Source organism: Ochotona curzoniae, unplaced genomic scaffold (genome assembly GCF_017591425.1).
Source record: "Ochotona curzoniae isolate NIBS_2020 unplaced genomic scaffold, NIBS_Ocur_1.0 contig_2321, whole genome shotgun sequence".
NCBI lineage: Eukaryota > Metazoa > Chordata > Mammalia > Lagomorpha > Ochotonidae > Ochotona > Ochotona curzoniae.
In genome coordinates this window covers 16,440,327-16,461,464 of record NW_024465421.1, presented here as the reverse complement: position 1 = coordinate 16,461,464, position 21,138 = coordinate 16,440,327, and the positions used below count along the sequence as shown (strand labels likewise).

General features: G+C 43.0%; 1 protein-coding gene across 3 annotated transcripts in view; it reads right to left on the bottom strand.

The window, feature by feature from the left end:
- The window catches only part of PARN (poly(A)-specific ribonuclease), a 109,705-nt gene that overhangs the window by 45,653 nt on the left and 42,914 nt on the right, over positions 1-21,138 (bottom strand). The gene's annotated exons all lie outside the window — the stretch shown is intronic.

The following is a 21,138-nucleotide window of genomic DNA, read 5'->3' as shown; positions in this document are numbered from 1 at the left end:
CATCTCTGAGCACCCTGAGAAGCAGCAGGAGATGGTCCAAGTACTTGCATCCCCATCACCCAGTTTCTTGCTCCACTCTGGCCTAGTCCTTGTTTCTGTGAGCATGTGAGAGCTGTTACTGTCTTTCTCAATTTCTGAATAATGTATCTGATGGGAAGAGGTATGGGAATGTGAATCACTAAACCCACTGGTGCAGGAGGCAGGGACTCAAGAGACCTGCAGCAGGAAGCAGCAGCCTGACACAGCAGGTGCTCAGCAGTGACTTGCGGTATCAACCACTGAATGCAAAGGCTATGCTAAATCCTGCTGTTAACGATCACAGACGCCTAGGTGAAACCAAGTGTTCATCACGCAACCTCTCTATTGGTAATGAGAAGTAATATGTATCTTCCACACACCCTAAACCACACTGTTCATTATGATACCCTCAAGCCAAACCTGCACTTGTCACTCTGCCGGTTACTCCATTCTTGGCCAAATTCTAAACACAAGAACTTGCTGCTGTTGCTCACTATTTAGCTATAAGTATTTGATAGGTAACTTGAAGCTATGTATTTGAAGATGTTTACTTCTAGCCAATTCCAAGGCATATTTCAATGCAGTTAAATTAGTGGTCTGACAACTCAGTTCAAATACATGTACATGAAAATATTTTATTGGCAATGTGTCTCCACAAATTACCAATTTAAAAAACTTGCATGAGCAACTGAAAACTATACTCAAATACATTAGAAAATTATGTTAAAGAAGCCCCCCAAAATATCTCAGTGGTCAATGAAAGCATGCCAGAAACACTTGCCCATAAAAATTTGCAAATTGTACTTAACACCAGAAATGAACAGAATTTAAAGAAATAATATAGTATTTGAGAGAACATAAATCAGAATGAGAAAACCTCAACATAAGGAGATAGTATTCAAGAAACTATTAGAGCAAAAAAAGGACTAGATGTAAGAAAATCCATCTGATGAGACTAAATTGGAAATGAAGAGATCAAAACTGATTCAAAAGAGAGTGGTAAGGGCAGAAGCTAGGTACAGCAGATCCAGACGAGTATAACAGAAGCTCTCACAGACGAAGCCAAAGCAATGGCAGCAGGCAGTCGGCCTCGTAGCCGAGACACCTGCTTCCAGGTCCCGGGCTCTGGCTCTTGTCAGTGCAGGTCCTGGGAGGTAGCAGACATGGCTCAAGCTAACTGGGTCCCCGCCACCTTTGTGGGAGAACTGAACTGCATTTCTGGGCATTTCCAGCCCTAGTCATTGTAGTCATCTAGGGAGTGAATTAGTAGATGCAAGAGTGCTTGTTCTCTCGAATAAATAAATATATTTTATAAGACAGTAACTGAGCAAAACAATGCAAAAAATCATAATTCAAGACAACTTTGCTGGGGCGGGGGGGGGGGGGAGGAGGAGAAAGATTAATACTACACATCCAAAGGACATACCAAACACCTGGAAAAACAAATAGTCAGAAGGTACATTCAGTAAAGCCAGTTGATTATAAAGAAAAAACCTTTGACACATTCAGTCAAAAAGAACAGCTGTGGAATTAGCAGTTAGTCTAACAGTCAAGACACCCACGTCCCACAGTGGAATGCTTGTGTTCAAGTCCTGGTTCTGGTGCCTGATTCTAGCTGGTTCCTTGTCAGTGGATACCTGGGCAGGCAGCAATGCCAGCTGGGTTCTTCCTAGGAAGATCTGACCTGAGTTCCTGTCTCTGGCTTTGGTCCCCAGCCCCGTGCTGGCCTTTGTGGGCATCTGGGCAGTGAACCAGTGACTGAAGCTCTTTTCTCTGGCTATCTGTTTACCTCCTTATCTCTGCCTCTCAAATTGTTATTATTGTTATTTTTTTAATAAAAAAAAAGCAAGTCATTTACAAGGGGAAAAAAAGATTGCTATCATACTTTAAGAAGAAACACTTCAAGGCAAAAGGAATCAGAGTAACACATTTAAGATAGTGAGAAATACATAAACATTTTATGTAGTTAAATAGAATTAAATATAAAGGCTGCAAACTAGTATTAAGAAACCAGGCAGTGTTTTCCCTTTGATTCCTGCTTTAAAAAAAAGAAAGGCAAAACCAAAAACAACTGCTAAGAGAATAAGCTTCAGAAAACCACATGCACATAGGAAATACCACTCTCTCTGTAACTCTGATTTTTAAATTCGAAGACCTGGTAGCCAGCATTAAAGAATTTATCTGTCAAATGAAAACTCATTGATGGCTATCAGGGAGAGCATCAAGGACTTAATGGCTGCTGCCATCACATGGTGGATGCAGTACAGCTGTAAAGAGGAAAGCTCATGGCACCAGAGTACAGATGGCACCAGAGGAAGTAGGAGTGCTTGGTAATGCTGGGTACAGCATACTTCTTAAATCAGACGCATACAAGGGAAGGCAGGGAAAATAAGAATTATTAGTTAATTATACTATTGGTCATTGATGCAAAGTTCTACATAAAAATTAAAGTTTTACATGACTGCATTTCTGGCAGACTGTAAAATGGTCATTATGCCTGCTTATCTGGAGGCCTGTTGCAGCCTCACTTTGCTGTTCTCCTCGAGGTGAGATGTATTATCTGCCCTCCTTGACTCTAACACTAGTGTATGGCCTGCCTTGTTCAAAGGCGCTCCACGCGTAACACTGTGCACCTCGAGGCTTGCAGAGCCACCCCTGAGCACTATGTGGACAAGCCTGGGCAACTTGTTTGCAGGATGAGCGATCACACGGAAAAAGGCTCCCGCTGCCCCAGCTACCCAGATGAAACACAGCAAAAGGGAGTGAAACCACCCAACCCTAGGCAACCTGGTCCAAACAAGAAAACTCATGTAAACCCACGGAACTGGGAGCAATAATCATGGCTTTTTAAAGCCAATATGTTTGAGGTGATTTATCAGATACCAACGACCAAAGAATTAGGCTGGGGAGCCAGTGTGGTGGTATAGCTAGTAAAGCTGCCTCCAGAAACCCTGACATCCCAAACGAGTGCCGTTTCCGAGCCCCGGCTATTCGCTTTCCATCTGGCTCCTTGCTGAAGTGCCTGGGAAAGCACAGCAGGATGGCCCAAGTGTGGAAGCCCTTGCCACCTATGTGGAGACTCACAGGAGACTCCTGCCTCCTGCTTTGGCCTATTTCAGACCAGCCACTGTGGCCACGTGGGAAGTAAGCCAAAGGATGGAAGATCTGTAACTCTGATTTTTAAATCAATAGATTCTTTTTAAAGAAAATGAAGAGGGCATGAAAAGCAAAATATGCTTGCTGATCACCTCAGTGGGAAACGAAGGTGGTTTTTTTTTTTTTTTTTTTTTTTGTCAAAGCAGGTGGTAAAGGTGAAGAGTTGTTATCTAACTTCACTATGTCTCTAGTAGGGAATTGATGGGCAATGAAACTGAGGGCGTGGTGGAGGTACCACACATGGCATTAGAATATGGTAGGTCTTAGACCAAAAATTTTAATCTTTCTGCCAATTTTTTTTTTTATAAAAACAAAAACCACTGATCAAAAGGGACAGACAATAAATAAAATAGATTAGATGAAGATCATTCATATAAAGGCTTACGTCTACACATCTGTAAGACAATAATGGAGCCAAGGCCACAGCAGTTACAGCAATCACTTACGCATATCTCTGTAATATCAGAGCATGACAGAGTCAGGGTCAAAACACTGGTTCTACCAATAAACTTAAATGGGTTTAATGCACCTATTCTAACATGAGAAATCAACGGTGAGCAGCAACACAAAACCCAATAATTGCTGTATTGTGGTAGGCCTACAAAGTAAGTGATCTAAATATCTTGTCAAGAAAGTGGAAAAAAGTATGCTTATAAACAGGTCATATCGTAATTCACATTAGAAATATAAGGACATAAGACAATGTAAGGATGAAATATAAACCAAAATGCTTAAATAGTTGCTTATAAGGGAAGGGCAAGAATGAGATGCAGATGAGGATAAAATACTAGATTTTTCCAAATATGCTTGTCTTAAAACTTGCCACTGAAACCTAACTACAAAACAGTTTATGTCTTAAAAGATGACTTCTAAGAACTGAAGATAAAATCAATGAGCCCCCATGTTCCACACTGGGGATGGCAGCTCACTGCCAGGGAACCTTTCCTGAAGGGGCTGCAACACCACCCCTGGGCTGCGCTTCCCTTCGGGGAGATCCCAAAGGCATCCACGCCCTGTCCTCGGTTGCCGCTGTGGTAGTGGCTGCATTGGCTTTGCTATTCTGAGGCTTGGATGAGTACCGCAGAATAAGACAGTAATGAAGGAACTGTACAACACACTGCTGCTACCACTGGGAACCAGAATTCTCAGTATGGCAGAGGAGAATCACGTGAAGATCCTGTAGTCTGGAGGCCAAATCAGAAACACGTTAAAACTCAGATTTATTTTTATCTAAAAAAAAGAAAGGAAGTTTTCTTTACTCTCTCCATGGCAAAGGCTCAGAAATGGACGAAACAGGGTTCTCTGCCCAGCCTGTGGCCTTCAAATATTATTTTCCATGAAAATTAACAGGGCTCCTTGGAGGCACGCTGCTTCTGGCTGTAGGGCCGCCAGTGTGCAGGCTGGGCTTAGCAGAGAGCCAGTCACAGGAGCTCACCTGCTAACTGAAGGAGGCCCTTATGCAAAGCTGGCATAACTGGAACATTAGCAAGAGTCCACACTGCAACAGACTGAATCGTATCATAAAGAGTCTATGTTTTTATTCATCTAGGCCCAAAGTGATAAAATTAACCAATTGGTCACACCACTGTCAAGCTCTAAAGGATCAACTTATTTTCTTAAAAAAGGAGTAAATGAAAGAATCAAACACGTATTTTGCTTTTGATATAAAAAAAAAATCATCAGGCCCAGCGGCATGGCCTAGTGGCTAAAGTCCTCACCTTGAACGCGCCATATGGGCACCGGTTCTAATCCCGGCAACTCCACTTCCCATCCAGCTCCCTGCTTGTGGCCTGGGAAAGCAGTGGAGGACGGCCCAGAGCTTTGGGATCCTGCACCTGTGTGGGATACCTGGAAGAAGTTCTGGTTCCTGGCTTCGGATCGGTGCAGCACTGGCCGTTGCAGTCACTTGGGAAGTGAATCATCGGATGGAAGATCTTCCTCTCTGTCTCTCCTCCTCTCTGTATATCTGACTTTGTAATAAAAATAAATAAATCTTTAAAAACAAATCATCAAACTCACAGGAGCTAACCGGCAGCTTCTTTTTATACATGTATTTCATCAAATAAAAGGAAAAAGGAAGCTAGAATTATGGTAGTATCGCCACACCATACTGTGGCCTCTAACGAAACAATGGATCTGGACTGAGCACTGACAGCAAAGAAACGCAACTAGAGGTTCCAGGACGAACACATCACTGCGCTCCTTGTATCCCCATCACATCAACGGCATGGGGGTGGGGAGTGGTACTGCCAGGAAAATCCAGACTCCAGAACATTCTACAGGACAAACAGTACAGTTTCTGAAGGGTGAAGAGTATAGGTGGGAGACGGAGAGGCAGACATCGCAGCAATCACAATGAGCAGCTCCTCTCCGGCTCCTGACTTAGCGGAACAAATGAACAAACTGCAAAAGTTAACAGTCAGTATTCGGGACTTTTCTTTTAAGAGCAATAATATCATGTGTATGGTTGAAAAAGAAAACTGTGTTTGAGAAATACACACCAAAACATTTACCAAGGAACACAATATGGGTCTAAAATATGCTGCCTAGTAAGACAGAGGGACAAAGTGGGTATTCACAGACATGCAAAAGACTTGGCTACGACAGTGACTGAGGGAGAAGGGTGAGCACACACTGTATTCTTCTGGACTTTGTGTGTATCTTTCCAATTTTCTGTAGTACCAGGGTCAACCACACCAACAAGCTGACAGCAGTGGAGTCCACCTTGTTCCTCCTTGTAGTCCTCGGAGCACGGGGACAGTCCTCACTGCAATGCCTTCTAACTGGGTGACTGTGCCATGAAGCTTCACCCTTGGCTGTTCCAGACCAGCTGTCCAAATAGCCTGGGCCTGGGGAACATATGGTCCATGCGCCCTCTAAGTCCTGCAAAATCACTTGGCTTGGCCCTGCCAAGGCAATCGCTGCAGGACTCGAACTTCAATAAATCTACGGCAGGCGGTTTTCAGTTGATCATTTTGTATGACCCACAAATGATGTTATAAATATCCAAATGGCCCCTGGCAGGAAAAGAGGTTGCTCACCCCTGAAACAGCCCAAGCTAAATGATTTATGGGTACATCATTCTCACTCTTGCAGTTTTTAGCTGCAGCAAGAGCTTCCATAACATACACTACGGCAAGGCTTAATAACATTCCTTTTTCTTTTTTTTTTTTCAATATGAAAAACAAAGCAAAATAGAATTCTAGACCAACAAGTTCTTCTCCACCACCAAATGTTAACATGAGGACCAACTGACCAGAGTTTCTCTCCCTCAGCTTTTTCCCATGGGGATCAGGAGTTCAAGGAAGCAAGAGTTAGCACACTCCCAAAGTCCCTGGAACCCCGTTTTAAACAAGTTTGATTGACTAGACATACAGAACCCTACACTTATCAATTAAAAAACAACACACTTTCTTACATACTAGGAATATTCACAAAATCGAATAGGTCATAAAGCAAGACTCAATCAATATCAGTCTATCTTAATTGAATTACCCAACACAATATAACTGAATGAGAAACTAAGGTGAGGGAGAGATAAAAATTAGAGCAATTTCCATCTTCTGCACCATTTCTCTAAGCAAAGAGAGACATATCTTCTTAGTAAACTAAATTTAATATTGTTTATATAGAAGAGAGTAATCTGATGCAGAAATGCTAGATGTATAAAATCCAGAATGACTAACACTTAAAATCAGAGGCAGATTTGTTAGTTGCATGAAGAAAAAAAAGCCTCTTTGCCCCTGTACACCTCATAGGAATGATACATATATCAGGGAGACAAGGGGCTCAGTAATTCAGGTGGGCAGGAAGCTCTGAAACAAAGCATATACAAAAATCGATCATAATTAGAGATTTAATAAATTCTCACTTACTATAACTTTTGTTTATTTAATAAGGAACAGAGGGAGAAGTGGAGGAGCACACACTGCTCTCATCTGTTGACTGGGGCTGGGCCAAGTCTACAGCCAGGAATTCAACCCAGGTCTCTCACAGGGGTGGGAGGGAAGTAATGACTGCACTAGTGGACACTGGGGTCAGGGGCTAGAGCCCTGCACTGAACACAGGTACCCCAGAGTAGGACATGAGCATCTAAAGCAGAGGCAAACACCCACCCAAGTTCTCATTTTTCTGCAGCCCCAGACACTTACAATACCACACAAACTGTTGTATTTCCAAGGCAACTACCCGATTATGAATTGTTTTGTTTTGTTTTTCTTATCAGTAAGCTTTTAAAGAGCCAAGGCCTAAAGGCAAACCAGCATGTTATCGTACACTCGGACCATCACTGGTTTAGCTAATGAAGATGCATTATGAAGTACACTTTCCTGTCCAAAAATGAGTTATGAAAAAGGTCTTTACTCCCAGGGGCAGCTATTCATTGCTGCTGCTAATCCACAGCATTAGAATATTTAATTTTATCAAGATAAGATGACAAGATCAGGTTCTAGCATAATCACTTCTTAAATATGCTTGCAAGCATTTAAAAGGGAGAAGGACAAAGACAGAAAAAGCTCCCTTAACTCAGATTAAAAAATCTTATGAAAATTTAGATGAAATATTTTAAATTTACTTAACATACTGAAAATATTTTATCTGTATTTATATATAATTTTTCAAGTACTGTTGAGCTAAAATGTGTCTGAAAGAATATTAAAACCGAGTCATCAAATGCCTGTGGGTATTTTTCCAGGTAGTTGAATATCACAAAACACAGCTACCTGGGTTACACTCAAATCCTGCCCATGGTCTTCACATGCACCACTGTTCAAATGCATCAAATCTTTGTACTGCTAGACACTGTGGTAGGACTGTACACATAAAATGAAACTCTTGCTTCACTTGTATATCAGAATGGATCTTTCTGTTAAAAGATAGCATGGGAAGGAAGAAGGATCTATTTTCATGACAAAAGAGAAGGATTTAAGCAATGACAGACTCTAGAACATTCTGTGAAACAACTATTATTAGCTAAATTTTTGAAAAAGGAAGGTGTAAAATGAAGCATTTCTTTATTTGTGCTTGTCTAAAGCCATACGTAAAGATACTCTCTCAATTAAGATCTTCCTCCACACTTACTAATTGTGACCCTTTACAGACAAGGAAGTGAGTGCACCAATGGATAAAGGCAATTCACCAATGAATTAAACAAATGACCCTCTGCCATCTGAAAGGGAAGGACATGACTAGAACACTTAAAAGGCCTGGTATGAAGTCATTCAAAACTTGGTGGTTTTTAGCAATTAATACTGACCTAGTTGCATCAATGCAGTGGTCACAAAAGGGTCAATCCTTCTGTGACAATAAGGGACCAAATAACTGCCAGATGGAGACATACAAATGCTCCATTTAAATCTTAAGTCAGTGTAGCAAACAAGCAGCTCGTGCCATAGAGTGTGGCCCTAATGAGACCAGGAAAAGGGCACTTGTTGCAAGTATGAGAGCTGAATGAACCAGGTAGTAGTGTTCTCTTGTTCAACCTTGCTGGGAACAGGTGCACAGGGCAACCCCAATTTCCATCTGCTCTACACCTGGCTGGGAGAGATCAGGAATGCATCCGATGTATTGATGTTGAGGTTATAAAAAATTCTCACAAGAACAGAATCTGACCAACAAGGACTGGCTATGCTTTTAAAGTTATGCTGAAACTGGCTTCCCAGAGCCTGAGAAGAAAATCCTAGTGAACTCAACCTTTACCACACAGGGAGATTTTCTGTGGAATTCTCAGTCCACTAGGAGCCCACTGCAAAGCTGCCTCTATGGCACGAGCTGCTCTAGAGACCAGTCACTGGAACCCCTGAGAGGTTCCAGGGAGATCCCTGGCTACACTGACTCAAGATGAAATAGAACAGCAACTCATCCACAGAAAGTCACAGAAAAAAAATCACTTTGGCAGCATTTTTTTTTTAGATTTATTTATTTATTACAAAGTCAGATATACAGAGAGGAGGAGAGACAGAGAGGAAGATCTTCCGTTTGATGGTTCACTCCCCAAGTGAGTGCAACGGCCGATGCTATGCCTATCCGAAGCCAGGATCCAGAAACTTCTTCCAGGTATCCCGCATGCAGGTGCAGGGTCCCAAGGCTTTGGGCCGTCCTCCACTGCTTTCCTAGGCCACAAGCAGGGAGCTGGATGGGAAGTGGAGTTGCCGGGACTAGAACCGGTGCCCATATGGGATCCTGATGTGTTCAAGGCAAGGACTTTAGCCACTAGGCCACGCTGCCAGGCCCGGCAGCAGTTTTTAGTGTTGGGTTTAAAAGGTACAGTACTTGCCACTTTAGTCTTAGCATGAAGGTGACCCTGAAGGAGTACTAACCAAGGCCCCTGAATCAGTGCTCCCCAGCTCCAGACAGCAACAATTTGATCCCACAAGGGTTCCTAGTGGCTTAGTGTTGCCACACTGCAGGAGGGGGCACTGCGGAATCCCAATGCTGAATGTGTCCACATCACTCAGCATGAATCAGCACTGGGACAGGTTGTACACTGGAAGGTGGGAAGGTGGACTGCTGCCAGCACGACAGCACCATCTTCTGGCTGCTGAGATAGAATAAGGAGTTAAAAAAAGCATTTCAACTTTCCAATGACAGAAGGATGGCAAACTAGCACATTTAACTTCTGCCTAAGTCCAAACAGTATCAGTAGCAAAGAAGTGCCTCACAGACGAACTGGGACTACCAGGGACGTGAAGTGCGAGGCACTCCTGGTTGCTGCTCCCTTCTCCCAGCGGCTCAGCTGTTCCACACTTCCTTGTAGAGGAAGTTCTCTCTCATGTTGCTAGCCATACCCACTCCTCTGAGTGCACAGAACTGCTCATAGAACAGAGTCCAAGTAGGATGGAGGAAGGTGAGCAGGAATCAGAATCTGGCCTGTTCAACCCTGCCTGACTGGTTAGCAATTACGCAGCGTCCTCACTCTTGTGGTTCTAACAGGCTGAGAAACAGGAAGAGGAGCCAGCGAGGACTGGGCAGTGCTTTGACAGTTTTGAAAACAAGGAGGCTTCCAGGGAGACTGTTTTGCAGATGGATCTGGAACCTGGGGCCCAAGTAGAGCTAACCTGTTATAGCTGCTGCCAGCACTTACAGAAATCCAGACCATGAGACCTAACAGTTACAAGCAGGAGCTTCCAAACTGGAAGCTGTCCCAGAAGAGACCCCAGCAGTGACTCCACCCACAGAAGGCCTTTGGGTGTCAGCCTCTTCCCAACTGTGCCTGCCAGTTAGGCCAAATGAGTAGAGGGACCAAACAAGGGGACAGGGGGAAGGCAGATGCTTTGACGGCAATGGCTATTCCTCTCTCAGTGAGCAACATGGAAATTCCCTCCTGGCCCAAGAAGATGTAAGGCTGCAGGAAGAATCCCTCCTGGTGTTGCCTGCAGGCAACACTGCCCCCCAGCCCCAGACAGTACCTGAAGGGGTGGGAGTTCTGTTGGTGATGTTTTCACTTCCTCTCCCTACCACTAATACCAGCTTACATGGAAGAGGGCAATTTCTCATGACGCAAAGACTTTCAGTGAACTTGTCTACTAAACCAGACAAGTTTAAACTTTTCTAAGAGCTCCAACAAATACATTTTTATTACAACCCAGTACACATATATGTCCACCTAGATGCACAGATTTAACTCTGAGAAAGAGTTAAAAAACGAACTCCCCCTTTACACATAGGATACATTCTAACATTTGGAAAAGCCAGTCACTTGATTCACAAACAGAGCAGGACCCACAGTCTGAAGAACATGTGTCTGTCTTTCTCTCCCTCCCATCTCTGTGTGGGCCATGCTTCCCTCTCTTCCAGCCCAGCGGGCCCTCTCATGAACACATCCAGGCCTCTCCTCAAAGCTCTGCCCAGCTCTGTGCCCACCCCGCCCCAGGGATACAGAACAGCAACTGACACATAGTCTCCATTTTAAGAGGCCAAATCTCCTGAGAGACAGAGCAATGTTACAGGATATGTTTTAGCTCAGCCACCACCTCTTCTGTCTAAACACAAAATGCTTGTTATCTGTAACCATTCATTTATTTATACACCCCTCCAATTCACTCCAGGGCCATTTGTACAAGCATTTACATGTTTGTCCAACGATGAATCCACCTAGGTTTCTTCTTTCACAATCTTGTTTGTCAAGGGATAATTTTCATGAACTCTAAATTAAGAACTGAAGTGCACTGTCACTGATTCTAGGAAGCCAATGGCCCCATTTATTACTCTGTGTGACATTTATAGATGTGGCAGATTCCAGGATAAAGTTGGCCTCAGCCTCACAGGGATGGCTATGTATGAGAGTAAACGCAAAGACCTACCTTCTAGACATTTAAAAATAAATAGGACCTGCTCAAATATGTCTCTTTAGCCTACTTCTGACTTTGTGCCACCCCCACACATGGCAAAAGGTACTGCTGGGCTATTGCTGACAACGACCAGGGTTTCCCAGGGTAACTCCTTATTGCTGACAACCTGACCCCTTTTAGCTGCGAGTTCTTTCGAAAGCTCCAGACTTCTTCAAAGAAAATTGCGTGTGACATTTTATTTTAAAATCTGGTTTAACCACCGCCCCCAAAAGAAAAGGAAACTAGATACCCTAATTCAACATGACAGTGACACACATATAAAATTTAAGGCTCAAATTCCTATCTTCAACACACTTTTTCTTTTTTAAAAAGTATTTATCTTCATTGGAAAGGTAGATCTACAGGAAGAAGGAGAGGTAGACAGAAAGAACTTCCATATGCCGATTTACTCTCCGAGGGCGTGTAGTGGCCAGAGCTGAACCAATCCAAACCCAGAAGCCATGAGCTATGAAGTAGGAACCCCTTCTGTATCCCGCATGCAGGTGCAGGGTCCCAAAGCTTTGGGCCGTCCTCCACTGCTTTCCCAGGCCACAAACAGGGAGACTCCAGGCTATGCAAGGCAAGGACTTTAACCGCTAGGCTACTACGGCAGGCCTGTTCGTACTAACTTCCCTTCCTGATCCTCTACCACTTGTATGCCCCACACTGATCACATCAGCCTTTAGTGGAAGTTGAGCAAAGGCTCTGCCTACTCCAGGAAGCCTTCCCTGCTGATCTTGTTCTTCTTCCTCCATGCCACTCTGAGCAGGCTTTCCCTGATTTAGTGGATGCGGAAGCCTTGCTTGTCTAGACATCCATCTGCACGAGACAAGGAACTCCTTGAGTGTAGAGGCTATTATTTCATCTCTATTCCCCATCGAAATTCAGTCCCTCAGTCTTTCAACAGTAGACACACAAACACATTACACGAAGAATAACACTGCTAATCTCAAATGAAAGCCTTGCTTTTTAAAAACCTTGCAAAATATTTCATTCTCTTATGTCACTAAAAAATAAAATTTGAGCAGGTTAAAATATATAGCAATATATGATAAATAAAAAGATGAAGCCGCCAATCCATTTGGATATGTAATTAACAAGAACATGACCCTGGGGTAGGTGTTGTGCACAGAGGGTGAAGCTGCAGCTTGGGACATAAGTTGCTGCCTGGAGTGCCAGCTTGAGTCTCTGCTACCCTACGTCTCACTAAGTTTTCTGTTAAAGGCATCAGGAAGGCAATGGATGTGGCTTACTTTGGCTTGGCCTAGCCCCAGATACTGTTTTAAAAATATCCATCTGTTGGGGCTGGTGTGGTAGCATTAACAGGCTAACCCTTCACCTGTGGTGCCAGCATCCCATATGGATGCCAGTCGTGTCCCAGCTGCTCCACTTCCTATCCAGTTCCCTGCCTTTGGTTTGGAAAAACCACAGAAGGATGGTCCAAGTCCTTGGGATTCTGCACCCACAGGAGAGATCCAGAAAGAAGCTCCTGGTCAGCCCAGTTCCAGCCACTGTGGCCATTTGGAAGTAAACCATAGATCAAAGACCTCTCTCTGTTAAACCTGCCTCTCAAGTAAAATTAAATTAATCTTAAAAAAAAATTAATCTGTGGTAATAGTACCAATAAATAGTCAAAATCCCAAAATGTTTAACATTCACCTTTTCAGAACTGCAGATTTAAACCAAGATGTTACAGGAAAATTCACAGAAATTATTTCTATAAATTTCATGATGTTATAAAATAATTATAACCATCCAAGGAAGCATTTTAAAAGCAAATTTTTTTCTCACTTCACTGGGTTCCTTTGTTTATCCCCCAAAAAAGCAAGTTTAAACAAACACTTTAAAATTTGGCTATTGTATTATATGGGTGTGTTAATATACCCTTGGAATAATCAGAAAATAGAGAAAAAGACAACATAAAATCCAGTTTTAATTTCATTATGCCTAGACTTACCAGTAATTTTTAAAGTAACAAATAGTCTAAATTAGTCACTTGTAAAATAAAGCCTTCCAAAAACCCCTTCACCTGTATTTCAAATCTGCATAAACTTAAGATTTATTCCATTTTCTAAAACATTCAACATTTCAAGACAGGCAGAGCTGACACAGTCCATCAGTCCACTGTATCTCATGCCCCAAACCCCAGCACCAAGCAAGAAGCCTCCGGACGGAGAATCAGTCCTCATACTCGGTTTCTCACTTCTGAGACAACTGGGCACACTCAGCTCACTGCTTTAACCTTCCTGTTATGAATAACATCTAAAAATATCTGCCAAGAGGTAACCATGACCGTGAGACTAAATCAGCACACTGATAACCTGCTTTCTAAAGCATTTTGAACAGTCTAAAAAGCACACAGGACAAACCCAGCAAGAACTACAAAACATACAACCATGATTCATAGATACACTATATTCCTGGCCATAAAGACTGTGTTTCAATCAAGATATCATGGAATAATTAGAAACACCATCCCCCAATGGGCCTTCTGAGCAGCTGTAAGGAAAGCATTCTAAAGAATAAAGACAGGCTTATCTTGAAACTTGTACCAAGAACACCAAAACTGTTTAAAGAGTCCAATAAGGAATAGGTTAAATAAATGAAGAAACACTCATGATAAAACACTAGCCAACTAAACACACAGAAATGTAGTCTACTCAGATATGAAGCATTGTTGAGTACAAAGAACTGCAATGTGCGTTTCACAAATATGCACAAATATTTATCAATTAAAAACAGTATGCAAAGTGACATTTTAGGTGGTATTTGCAGGTGCTTAAAAAAAATTCCTGGAAAGGAGCTAACCTTGATGTACAGCATGTTCGTCTACCCTGTGTGACCAGCACACCATACTGAAGCAACGATTCAAGTCCTGCTCAGACCGTTTCCTACTAACACGCCTGGGAAAGCAGCGGAGGACTTGAGTCCTTGAGCCTTGTCACGCACGTGGGAGACCCGGACGGAATTTCTGGCTTCTGGCTTTGGCCTGGCCTACGCGGCACTGGAGGTGGCAGCTTGGGGACAGTAAAACCAAACTGAAGATCTTTCTGTCTCTCTTCTTCCCGTGTTACTCTGCCTCTCAAATAAATATAGTTTATACTAGTAGCAAAGTTTTTTTGAAATCCATGCAATTTTTAGGGAATGTTGATTTTCCAAGAAATTTTTGAAGACCTCTTGTTTTCATCTTCTTGCAAGCAAATAATTACTACCCACTAAGCCCATTTCCATGACCTTTTCAAAGGACTCTTTTACTGAACTGGAAAGCTAATCTTAAATATCATCTCCAATTATCTTAACTAATAAAACATGGGAACACTGGACTATTTTTCTTTGTCCTTCCTTAGAGTTCTAAAGTTTCCTAAAAATAAAAATAACACTTTAATATAAAGGGGAAATTGGTTGTTTTCATCATCTGCTAAAGCAGGCTTGTGACACACCCAGGCCAGGAGCCAGGAACTCCACCTGGGTCTCGTGTGGGTGGGAGGGGCTAAGCATTCACAGCAACTTCTGCTGCTTTTCCAGGTGCGTTAGCAAGGGACCTGGACACAGGGGCAGCAGAGACTCGAAGTGCACCCACATGGGATGCCAGAACGACAGACTGGCTTAGTCAGCAAAGCCAGTCTCCAGTTTTTAAATTTAAGATCATCATAGACTTAGTAATTTCATTTCTCCAGAAAATAATCAGAGAAACAGGGAAAGAAACAAAGTATAAAGACGCTCACCAAAGTGTTATAAATATAATGAAAGATCTAAATTAAACATCCAAAAGATATGGCTAAATAAGTTATGTCTATATGTATGACGAAATATGAGTATAATGCACCTATTAAAGAAAGACTCTAGACAAATGTAAAATAGTTAACTCAAAAGCACATTTAAAGCTAGAGCCCAATGAATACTAAATTATGAAAATGCTCATCCAGACATAGTACATCAATTGAAAGAAAATACTAATCAAAATATTCTTAGTATTCATGTCCAGCTTGTAAGACGGTGGCAGAATTGTTTTCTTTTGTATATTTTCAAATATTTTTTCACATTTTCAACATGAGCTTGATTCAGTTTTGAAAGTGGGGTCAGGACAGCAAGACCAAAGCAATTCTTCTCAAGAGTCACCGTCAGTGAATGTGAGGGAACGAGTGAGGAAGACTGTGAAATTGCAGCAACAAGCAGAGAGGTGTGGGTGCAGGCAGCACAGGCCCTCCAACAGAAGAGCCACCCACAAGTGGTTGGGAAAAGAAACGAGGCCGGAGAGCGCAGGACCTCGGCGTCCAGGGCGGGAGCACCACACTCGTCCTGGGTGAGCTCCACGCCGCTGGCCTCTTCAACAGTGCTTAATCATGTCAAGCACCTGCGAATCCTCCTCTGGCAGGCAGGAAGCTCTCTGCTCTTTTCTCATTTCAGTTAATGCCCTGCAGAATGCTAATTAATGACAGTTCAAGCCACTGTCACACTCTCAGATCTGCCTGGTACGGATTTCATTGCAGAAAGTACATAAGAATGCAAATTCTTAAAGATCAAATACATTAGAGGAATAGAAAAACAAGAAGTCTCTTTCTAAACATGTTGAAAAATTTCCACAGCATTCTTGATGGATTAAGTGACTGAGAAAGGGGAACACAGACACATGCCTTACAAGCTATCAAATCAGAAGATAGCTACCCAAAACAGACATTCATATTTCTTATGAATCCTTTAGAAAACTAAAGTATGGGCCTGGCATGGTAGCCTGGCAGCTAAAGTCCTCTCCTTGCATGCACCAGGATCCCATATGGGCACCAGTTTGTATCCTGGCTGCTCCACTTCTGTTCCAGTTCTCTGCTTATGGTCTGGGAAAGCAATCGAGGACGGCCCAAAGCCTTGGGACCCTGCACCCATGCTGGAAACCCAGAAGAAGCTCCTGGCTGCTGCTTTTGGATTGGCTCAGCTCTGGTCGTTGTAGCCGCTTGGGGAGTGAACCAGCGATGGAAGATCTTTCTCTCTACCTCTTCTCTCTATAAATCTTTCTAATAAAAATAAATCTTTAAACAAAAAGACTGAGGTTCGGAAAAACTACAACAAAACATGATGGCTATGAACAAGAACTAACACAAGTAGATATTTTTGGATGACAGTCAAAAAAGTAATGAAAGCAAACTGTTACCCAAATTTCTGGGTTTTGTGTGCCCAGAGGTTTCTTGTTTTTGTGTGGTGGAAGGGGCACAGAACGTGCCAAAGTCTGATCATAAGCCCCCTGCTTTCTGGGTACAAGGGACCAGGGGAAGGAGCAAAGGGCAAGCAGAGGAGCAGCAGAGAATCAGGGAACAGTGCTGGAGCAGAGAAACCGGAGCAGGGGACCGCCCGGGGCAGGTGTGCCAGCCCGCCCTGTGTCCGTGTGCCACTCAGCCATGCTGCTGGCAGAGGGAAAGCCTTCTAAGATCCCAGCCCCCACTCCTCCACAGGCATGTAAGAGTAACACTGAAACAAAAATCCAACCTGGTTCTTAACAGGAAAGCCAATCACACAGACTCGACCTCAAGGAAACTGGAAAAGGCAAAGAACTCAACACAAGCAAGAGGAGCAAAATCAAAAGTTACAACAACAAAAACAGAAGCCCACTAAATAAGGCACAGCAGACAATACAAAAATAAATAAATGACCCAAGTCAACAAGCTGATTCTTCACAAAGCTCACCAAAATCGGTAACCCTCGCTAGAACAATAAAAAAGAAAGGAGGGCAGAGATGACCAGTAACCCCAACAATTACTGCCACCATTCTGCAGGTACTAAAAGATAATAAAGCCCACAGAGAAAGGTTTAACCTATGAGATGGCTGTTAGCAGTTGCAGTGCTGAGTCATCCCCCTCGAGAGAGCTGTATGCACAACTCAACCACCGACCCATCAGCACAGCCTGGAGCGTCAGATCTGCACTAAGCGCCCTCCCCCTCCGGACTCTGGCGGGCCAGTGGCTTCCATCCTAACCATCCAGCCTGAGCAGCTCCTCAGGCAGCACAGCAGGAACTCACTCACCTGGGCTACCCGGTGCTTTCCCAGCTATCTGCCTCCCCTAAAGTGCCTGTGTCCATTGCTACTTTTAAAAACATTTCTTGTAGCATTCCTAGTATGCTCCAATCTCAGGCCTACAAAATAAACAAAAAAACTCAATTTCCTCAAATCATTCCTATAAAAATTATGAAAGGAAAGACAATTTCCGGTAACTAAAGACAACTGTCTACACATTGAGTGTGTGACTAGAAAGCTTGGCTGTATTTGAAATACTGTTAAAATCTTACCCCATTTCATAGGACGACATTAGAAATATAAAAATCCTCACTACAGGTAAGCTCTTCAGAGGTGACCATTAACAGGGTGAGGACAGCGGCGGTCTTGTGCGAGGCTTCAGGTCCACTCTGACGACCCACTGTCCCACCTGAGAGCCAGAGTGGGGAGAACTGGAGATGCCCGTCTGGCCTGGCTGGGTCATCTCTTACCTGAAAACCCCAGCACGATGGACAGTCCTGTTCACAACAGCACCACTCAACAAACAGCAGCAGGGATCAAGCCAACTGGCTCCTGGCAATAACACCAGAGTAATGAGCAGTATAGCAAGGTTCCCTGTAAGAGAAGTTTGGAGGCTGGTGTGGTGGCTCAACAAGCCAATCCTCTACCAGTAGCACCAGCATCCCAAATGGGCACTCGGTCACGTCCTGGGTGCTCTACTTTTGATCCAGCTCTCTGCTTTTGGCCTGGGATAGCAGCAAAGGATGGCCCAATTACTTGAGGCCCTGCATCCATGTTGTGAGATCCAGAAGAAGCTCCTGGCTCCTGACTTCAGATATGCTCAGCTCTAGCCATTGAAGCCATTTGGGGTTCACTTTGTCTCTCCTCTGTAAATCTGCCTTTCAAATAAAAAATAAATCTTAAAAAAAAAAAAAAAAGAGGGCCCAGCGCGGTGGCGCAAGTGGTTAAGGTCCTTGCCTTGTACGCCCGGGATCCCATATGGGCGCCGGTTCTATCCCGGCAGCCCCACTTCCCTTCCAGCTCCCGGGCCACAACGGGAAAGCAGTCGAGGACGGCCCAAAGCTCTAGGACCCTGCACCTGTGTGGGAGACCCGAAAAAGGCTCCTGGCTTCGGATCAGCATAGTATCGGCCGTTGCGCTCACTTGGGGAGTGAATCATCGGACGGAAGATCTTCCTCTCTGTATATCTGCCTCTCCAATAAAAAAAAAACAATAAAAATAAATCTAAACAAAAAAAAAAGAGAGAGAACTCTGATATGAAAGATACTAAAAATGGCTTTTAAAAATGTGGACTGGATTTCCTATTACCAAAAGAAGATAAGTGTCAGTTAAAAAGCAGCTCCTTATATGTAAATCAGAAAGTTTGTAACACAGCCAAAGAAGCCATTATGAACTTCTATATAAATAGGCATTTAATGATTTTTTTTCTATGTTACATTATTGATCTAACAGGCCCTCTGTTTCCGCTGAAATGATAAGTAATTTGTTTAAGATAACATTCAAAGGAACTGCCGCACATTAGATTCCTGAGCCCTTCTCATCATTTGAATTACCACTATAACAAATAGTTCACATGGCCTTTCAATGAAACAGCTGAATAATTTTAGAAATGACACAAGACTAGGAATGTTAAATAAATCTATCATATGCAAAGAGGCTTTTGAAAGTCATAATATCATGAGTGTCATTGAATAGGATTCAATAAATATTGAGTAGTTACTTAGTGATGTCAGACACTGCTGCTGTATGCCATGAGAACACCACAATGAATCAAGAGGTTACACTCTATCCTGAAAACAGGTACAATGAATACTACCTAGGTAGGGTCCACTCCCTGTAAAAGGACAGGAAATGCAGAGAAACTGGCGTGGAAGCCGCGATGAGGCAGGAACTGGGCCACAGCCAGGTTCTGGAGGGGGCTGACCAAGCAGAGAGCTTCTGGCCAAGAAGACTACAGCTGAGCCAGAGTGGTCAAACTGCCAGGCATTCTGTCAAGAGGTGCCATTTGTGAAAGAAAAGAGACTATCTTGGAAAAGTAAACATTAATAGCCAAGGCAACCATCCACTTCTTAATCTAGGAAGAAAAAGATAAAATGTCATCATTCATGCTGGCCTGCTCTCCACACCACACAAACCAGTGCATGCCAGGCCAGAGAGCATATAGTGCTGCGCAACAGACCCAGCACTGCTCAGGAAGGCGCACAGGAACACAAACAGTCCAATGAAGCAGGGAGCTCCCAGAGGGCTCGCACAGTTCCAAATGCAGCTTGCTGAATCCAGTTATCACATTTTAACAAATCATCTAAAGTTAAGGAGTAACTATTTGATAGCCAATATGGTGTATCAACAACTTTGACATCACATACACAAAACAAAGAATTATGTTTGCTCGCTCTTTCTTTCTTAAAGATCTGTTTTATTTAATTGAAAGAGTTACAGAAGGGGGAAAGGAAAACAGAGTTAGAGATTTTTCATCTGCTGGTTCACTCCCCAAATGGCGGCAATGGCCAGGGGTGGGTCAGACGGAAACCAGGAGCCAGGAGCCATTTCAAGGTCTTCCTCTAGTCTTCCACATGGGTGTGGGGGCCCAAGCACAGTACTTATTTTCAAATAAATACTAGTAATTAGTGATGTGCACATTATAAAGCACTTTTATCTTACACACTCTTGTTTCACTGCTCATAGCAAAGGAGGCCAAGCCGACATTGTAACTGTCAAGCACAAGTTGTGCAGTGTCAGGTTCTCAGCTGGGAACTTCATGTCCAGATCCCAATTCCTCCCCATGATGATCCTGCCAAGTAACTTACAGCATGTCCTTCACTCACACAAGGGGCTGAAGAACCTGTGGTTACAGGGTCTCCTGCCCAAAGTAACCTCTACAACACACAGTGTAATCCTGGGATGGCCAAACAATTACAAACTCTGAAACGCTATGTTTCTATAAGTTTTCTTACATAACTACTTAACAGTTACACTATGAGAATTATAAAAACTTAGGACAGGATACCTGGTTTAATAAAAAATCAGACATGTCACTTAAAGTTTACGAAAACCTTTTACCTTTCATATCAGGGTCTTGAAATCTATTTGAATATGTAGCATAACAACACATATTTTTCAATATTTTACTGAGTAATTTTTCATCTTAAGAAAACAGAACATTTCATGATGGTCAGTATCCAAATTAGGGTCAACAGGAGATTTAGTGTTCCATTTTTCTAGAACTCTATTTTAAAAGTAATGACTATCATTTTGTTTGTAAAGCAAGGGGTTTCATAAAAATTAACGGTTAAGGTAAATCACGAACATTCGCAGATGAATGTGGAAATCACAGACATAAGAAGCGGCTCTCACATTTCAATGTCCGTCCACGTCCGCCCACGTCCTCCCCGTCAAGTGCCTACTTTTAATTCTCAAGGTACCTCAGCAACTCATTTTAGAAAAAGCCTAACAGGAAAGGAATAGAATGAAGCCGAGTGGAAAAACATACCATGGACATCCAATAAATAAAAAAATTCTTTTTGCCTTATTTTCTCCTATTTATATTATACTTACTACTCATTTCCTTTATTTTTAGAGACAAGCTGAAAAACCAACGAAGCAGCTAAGCTTGTCATCAGATGGCAGAACCTC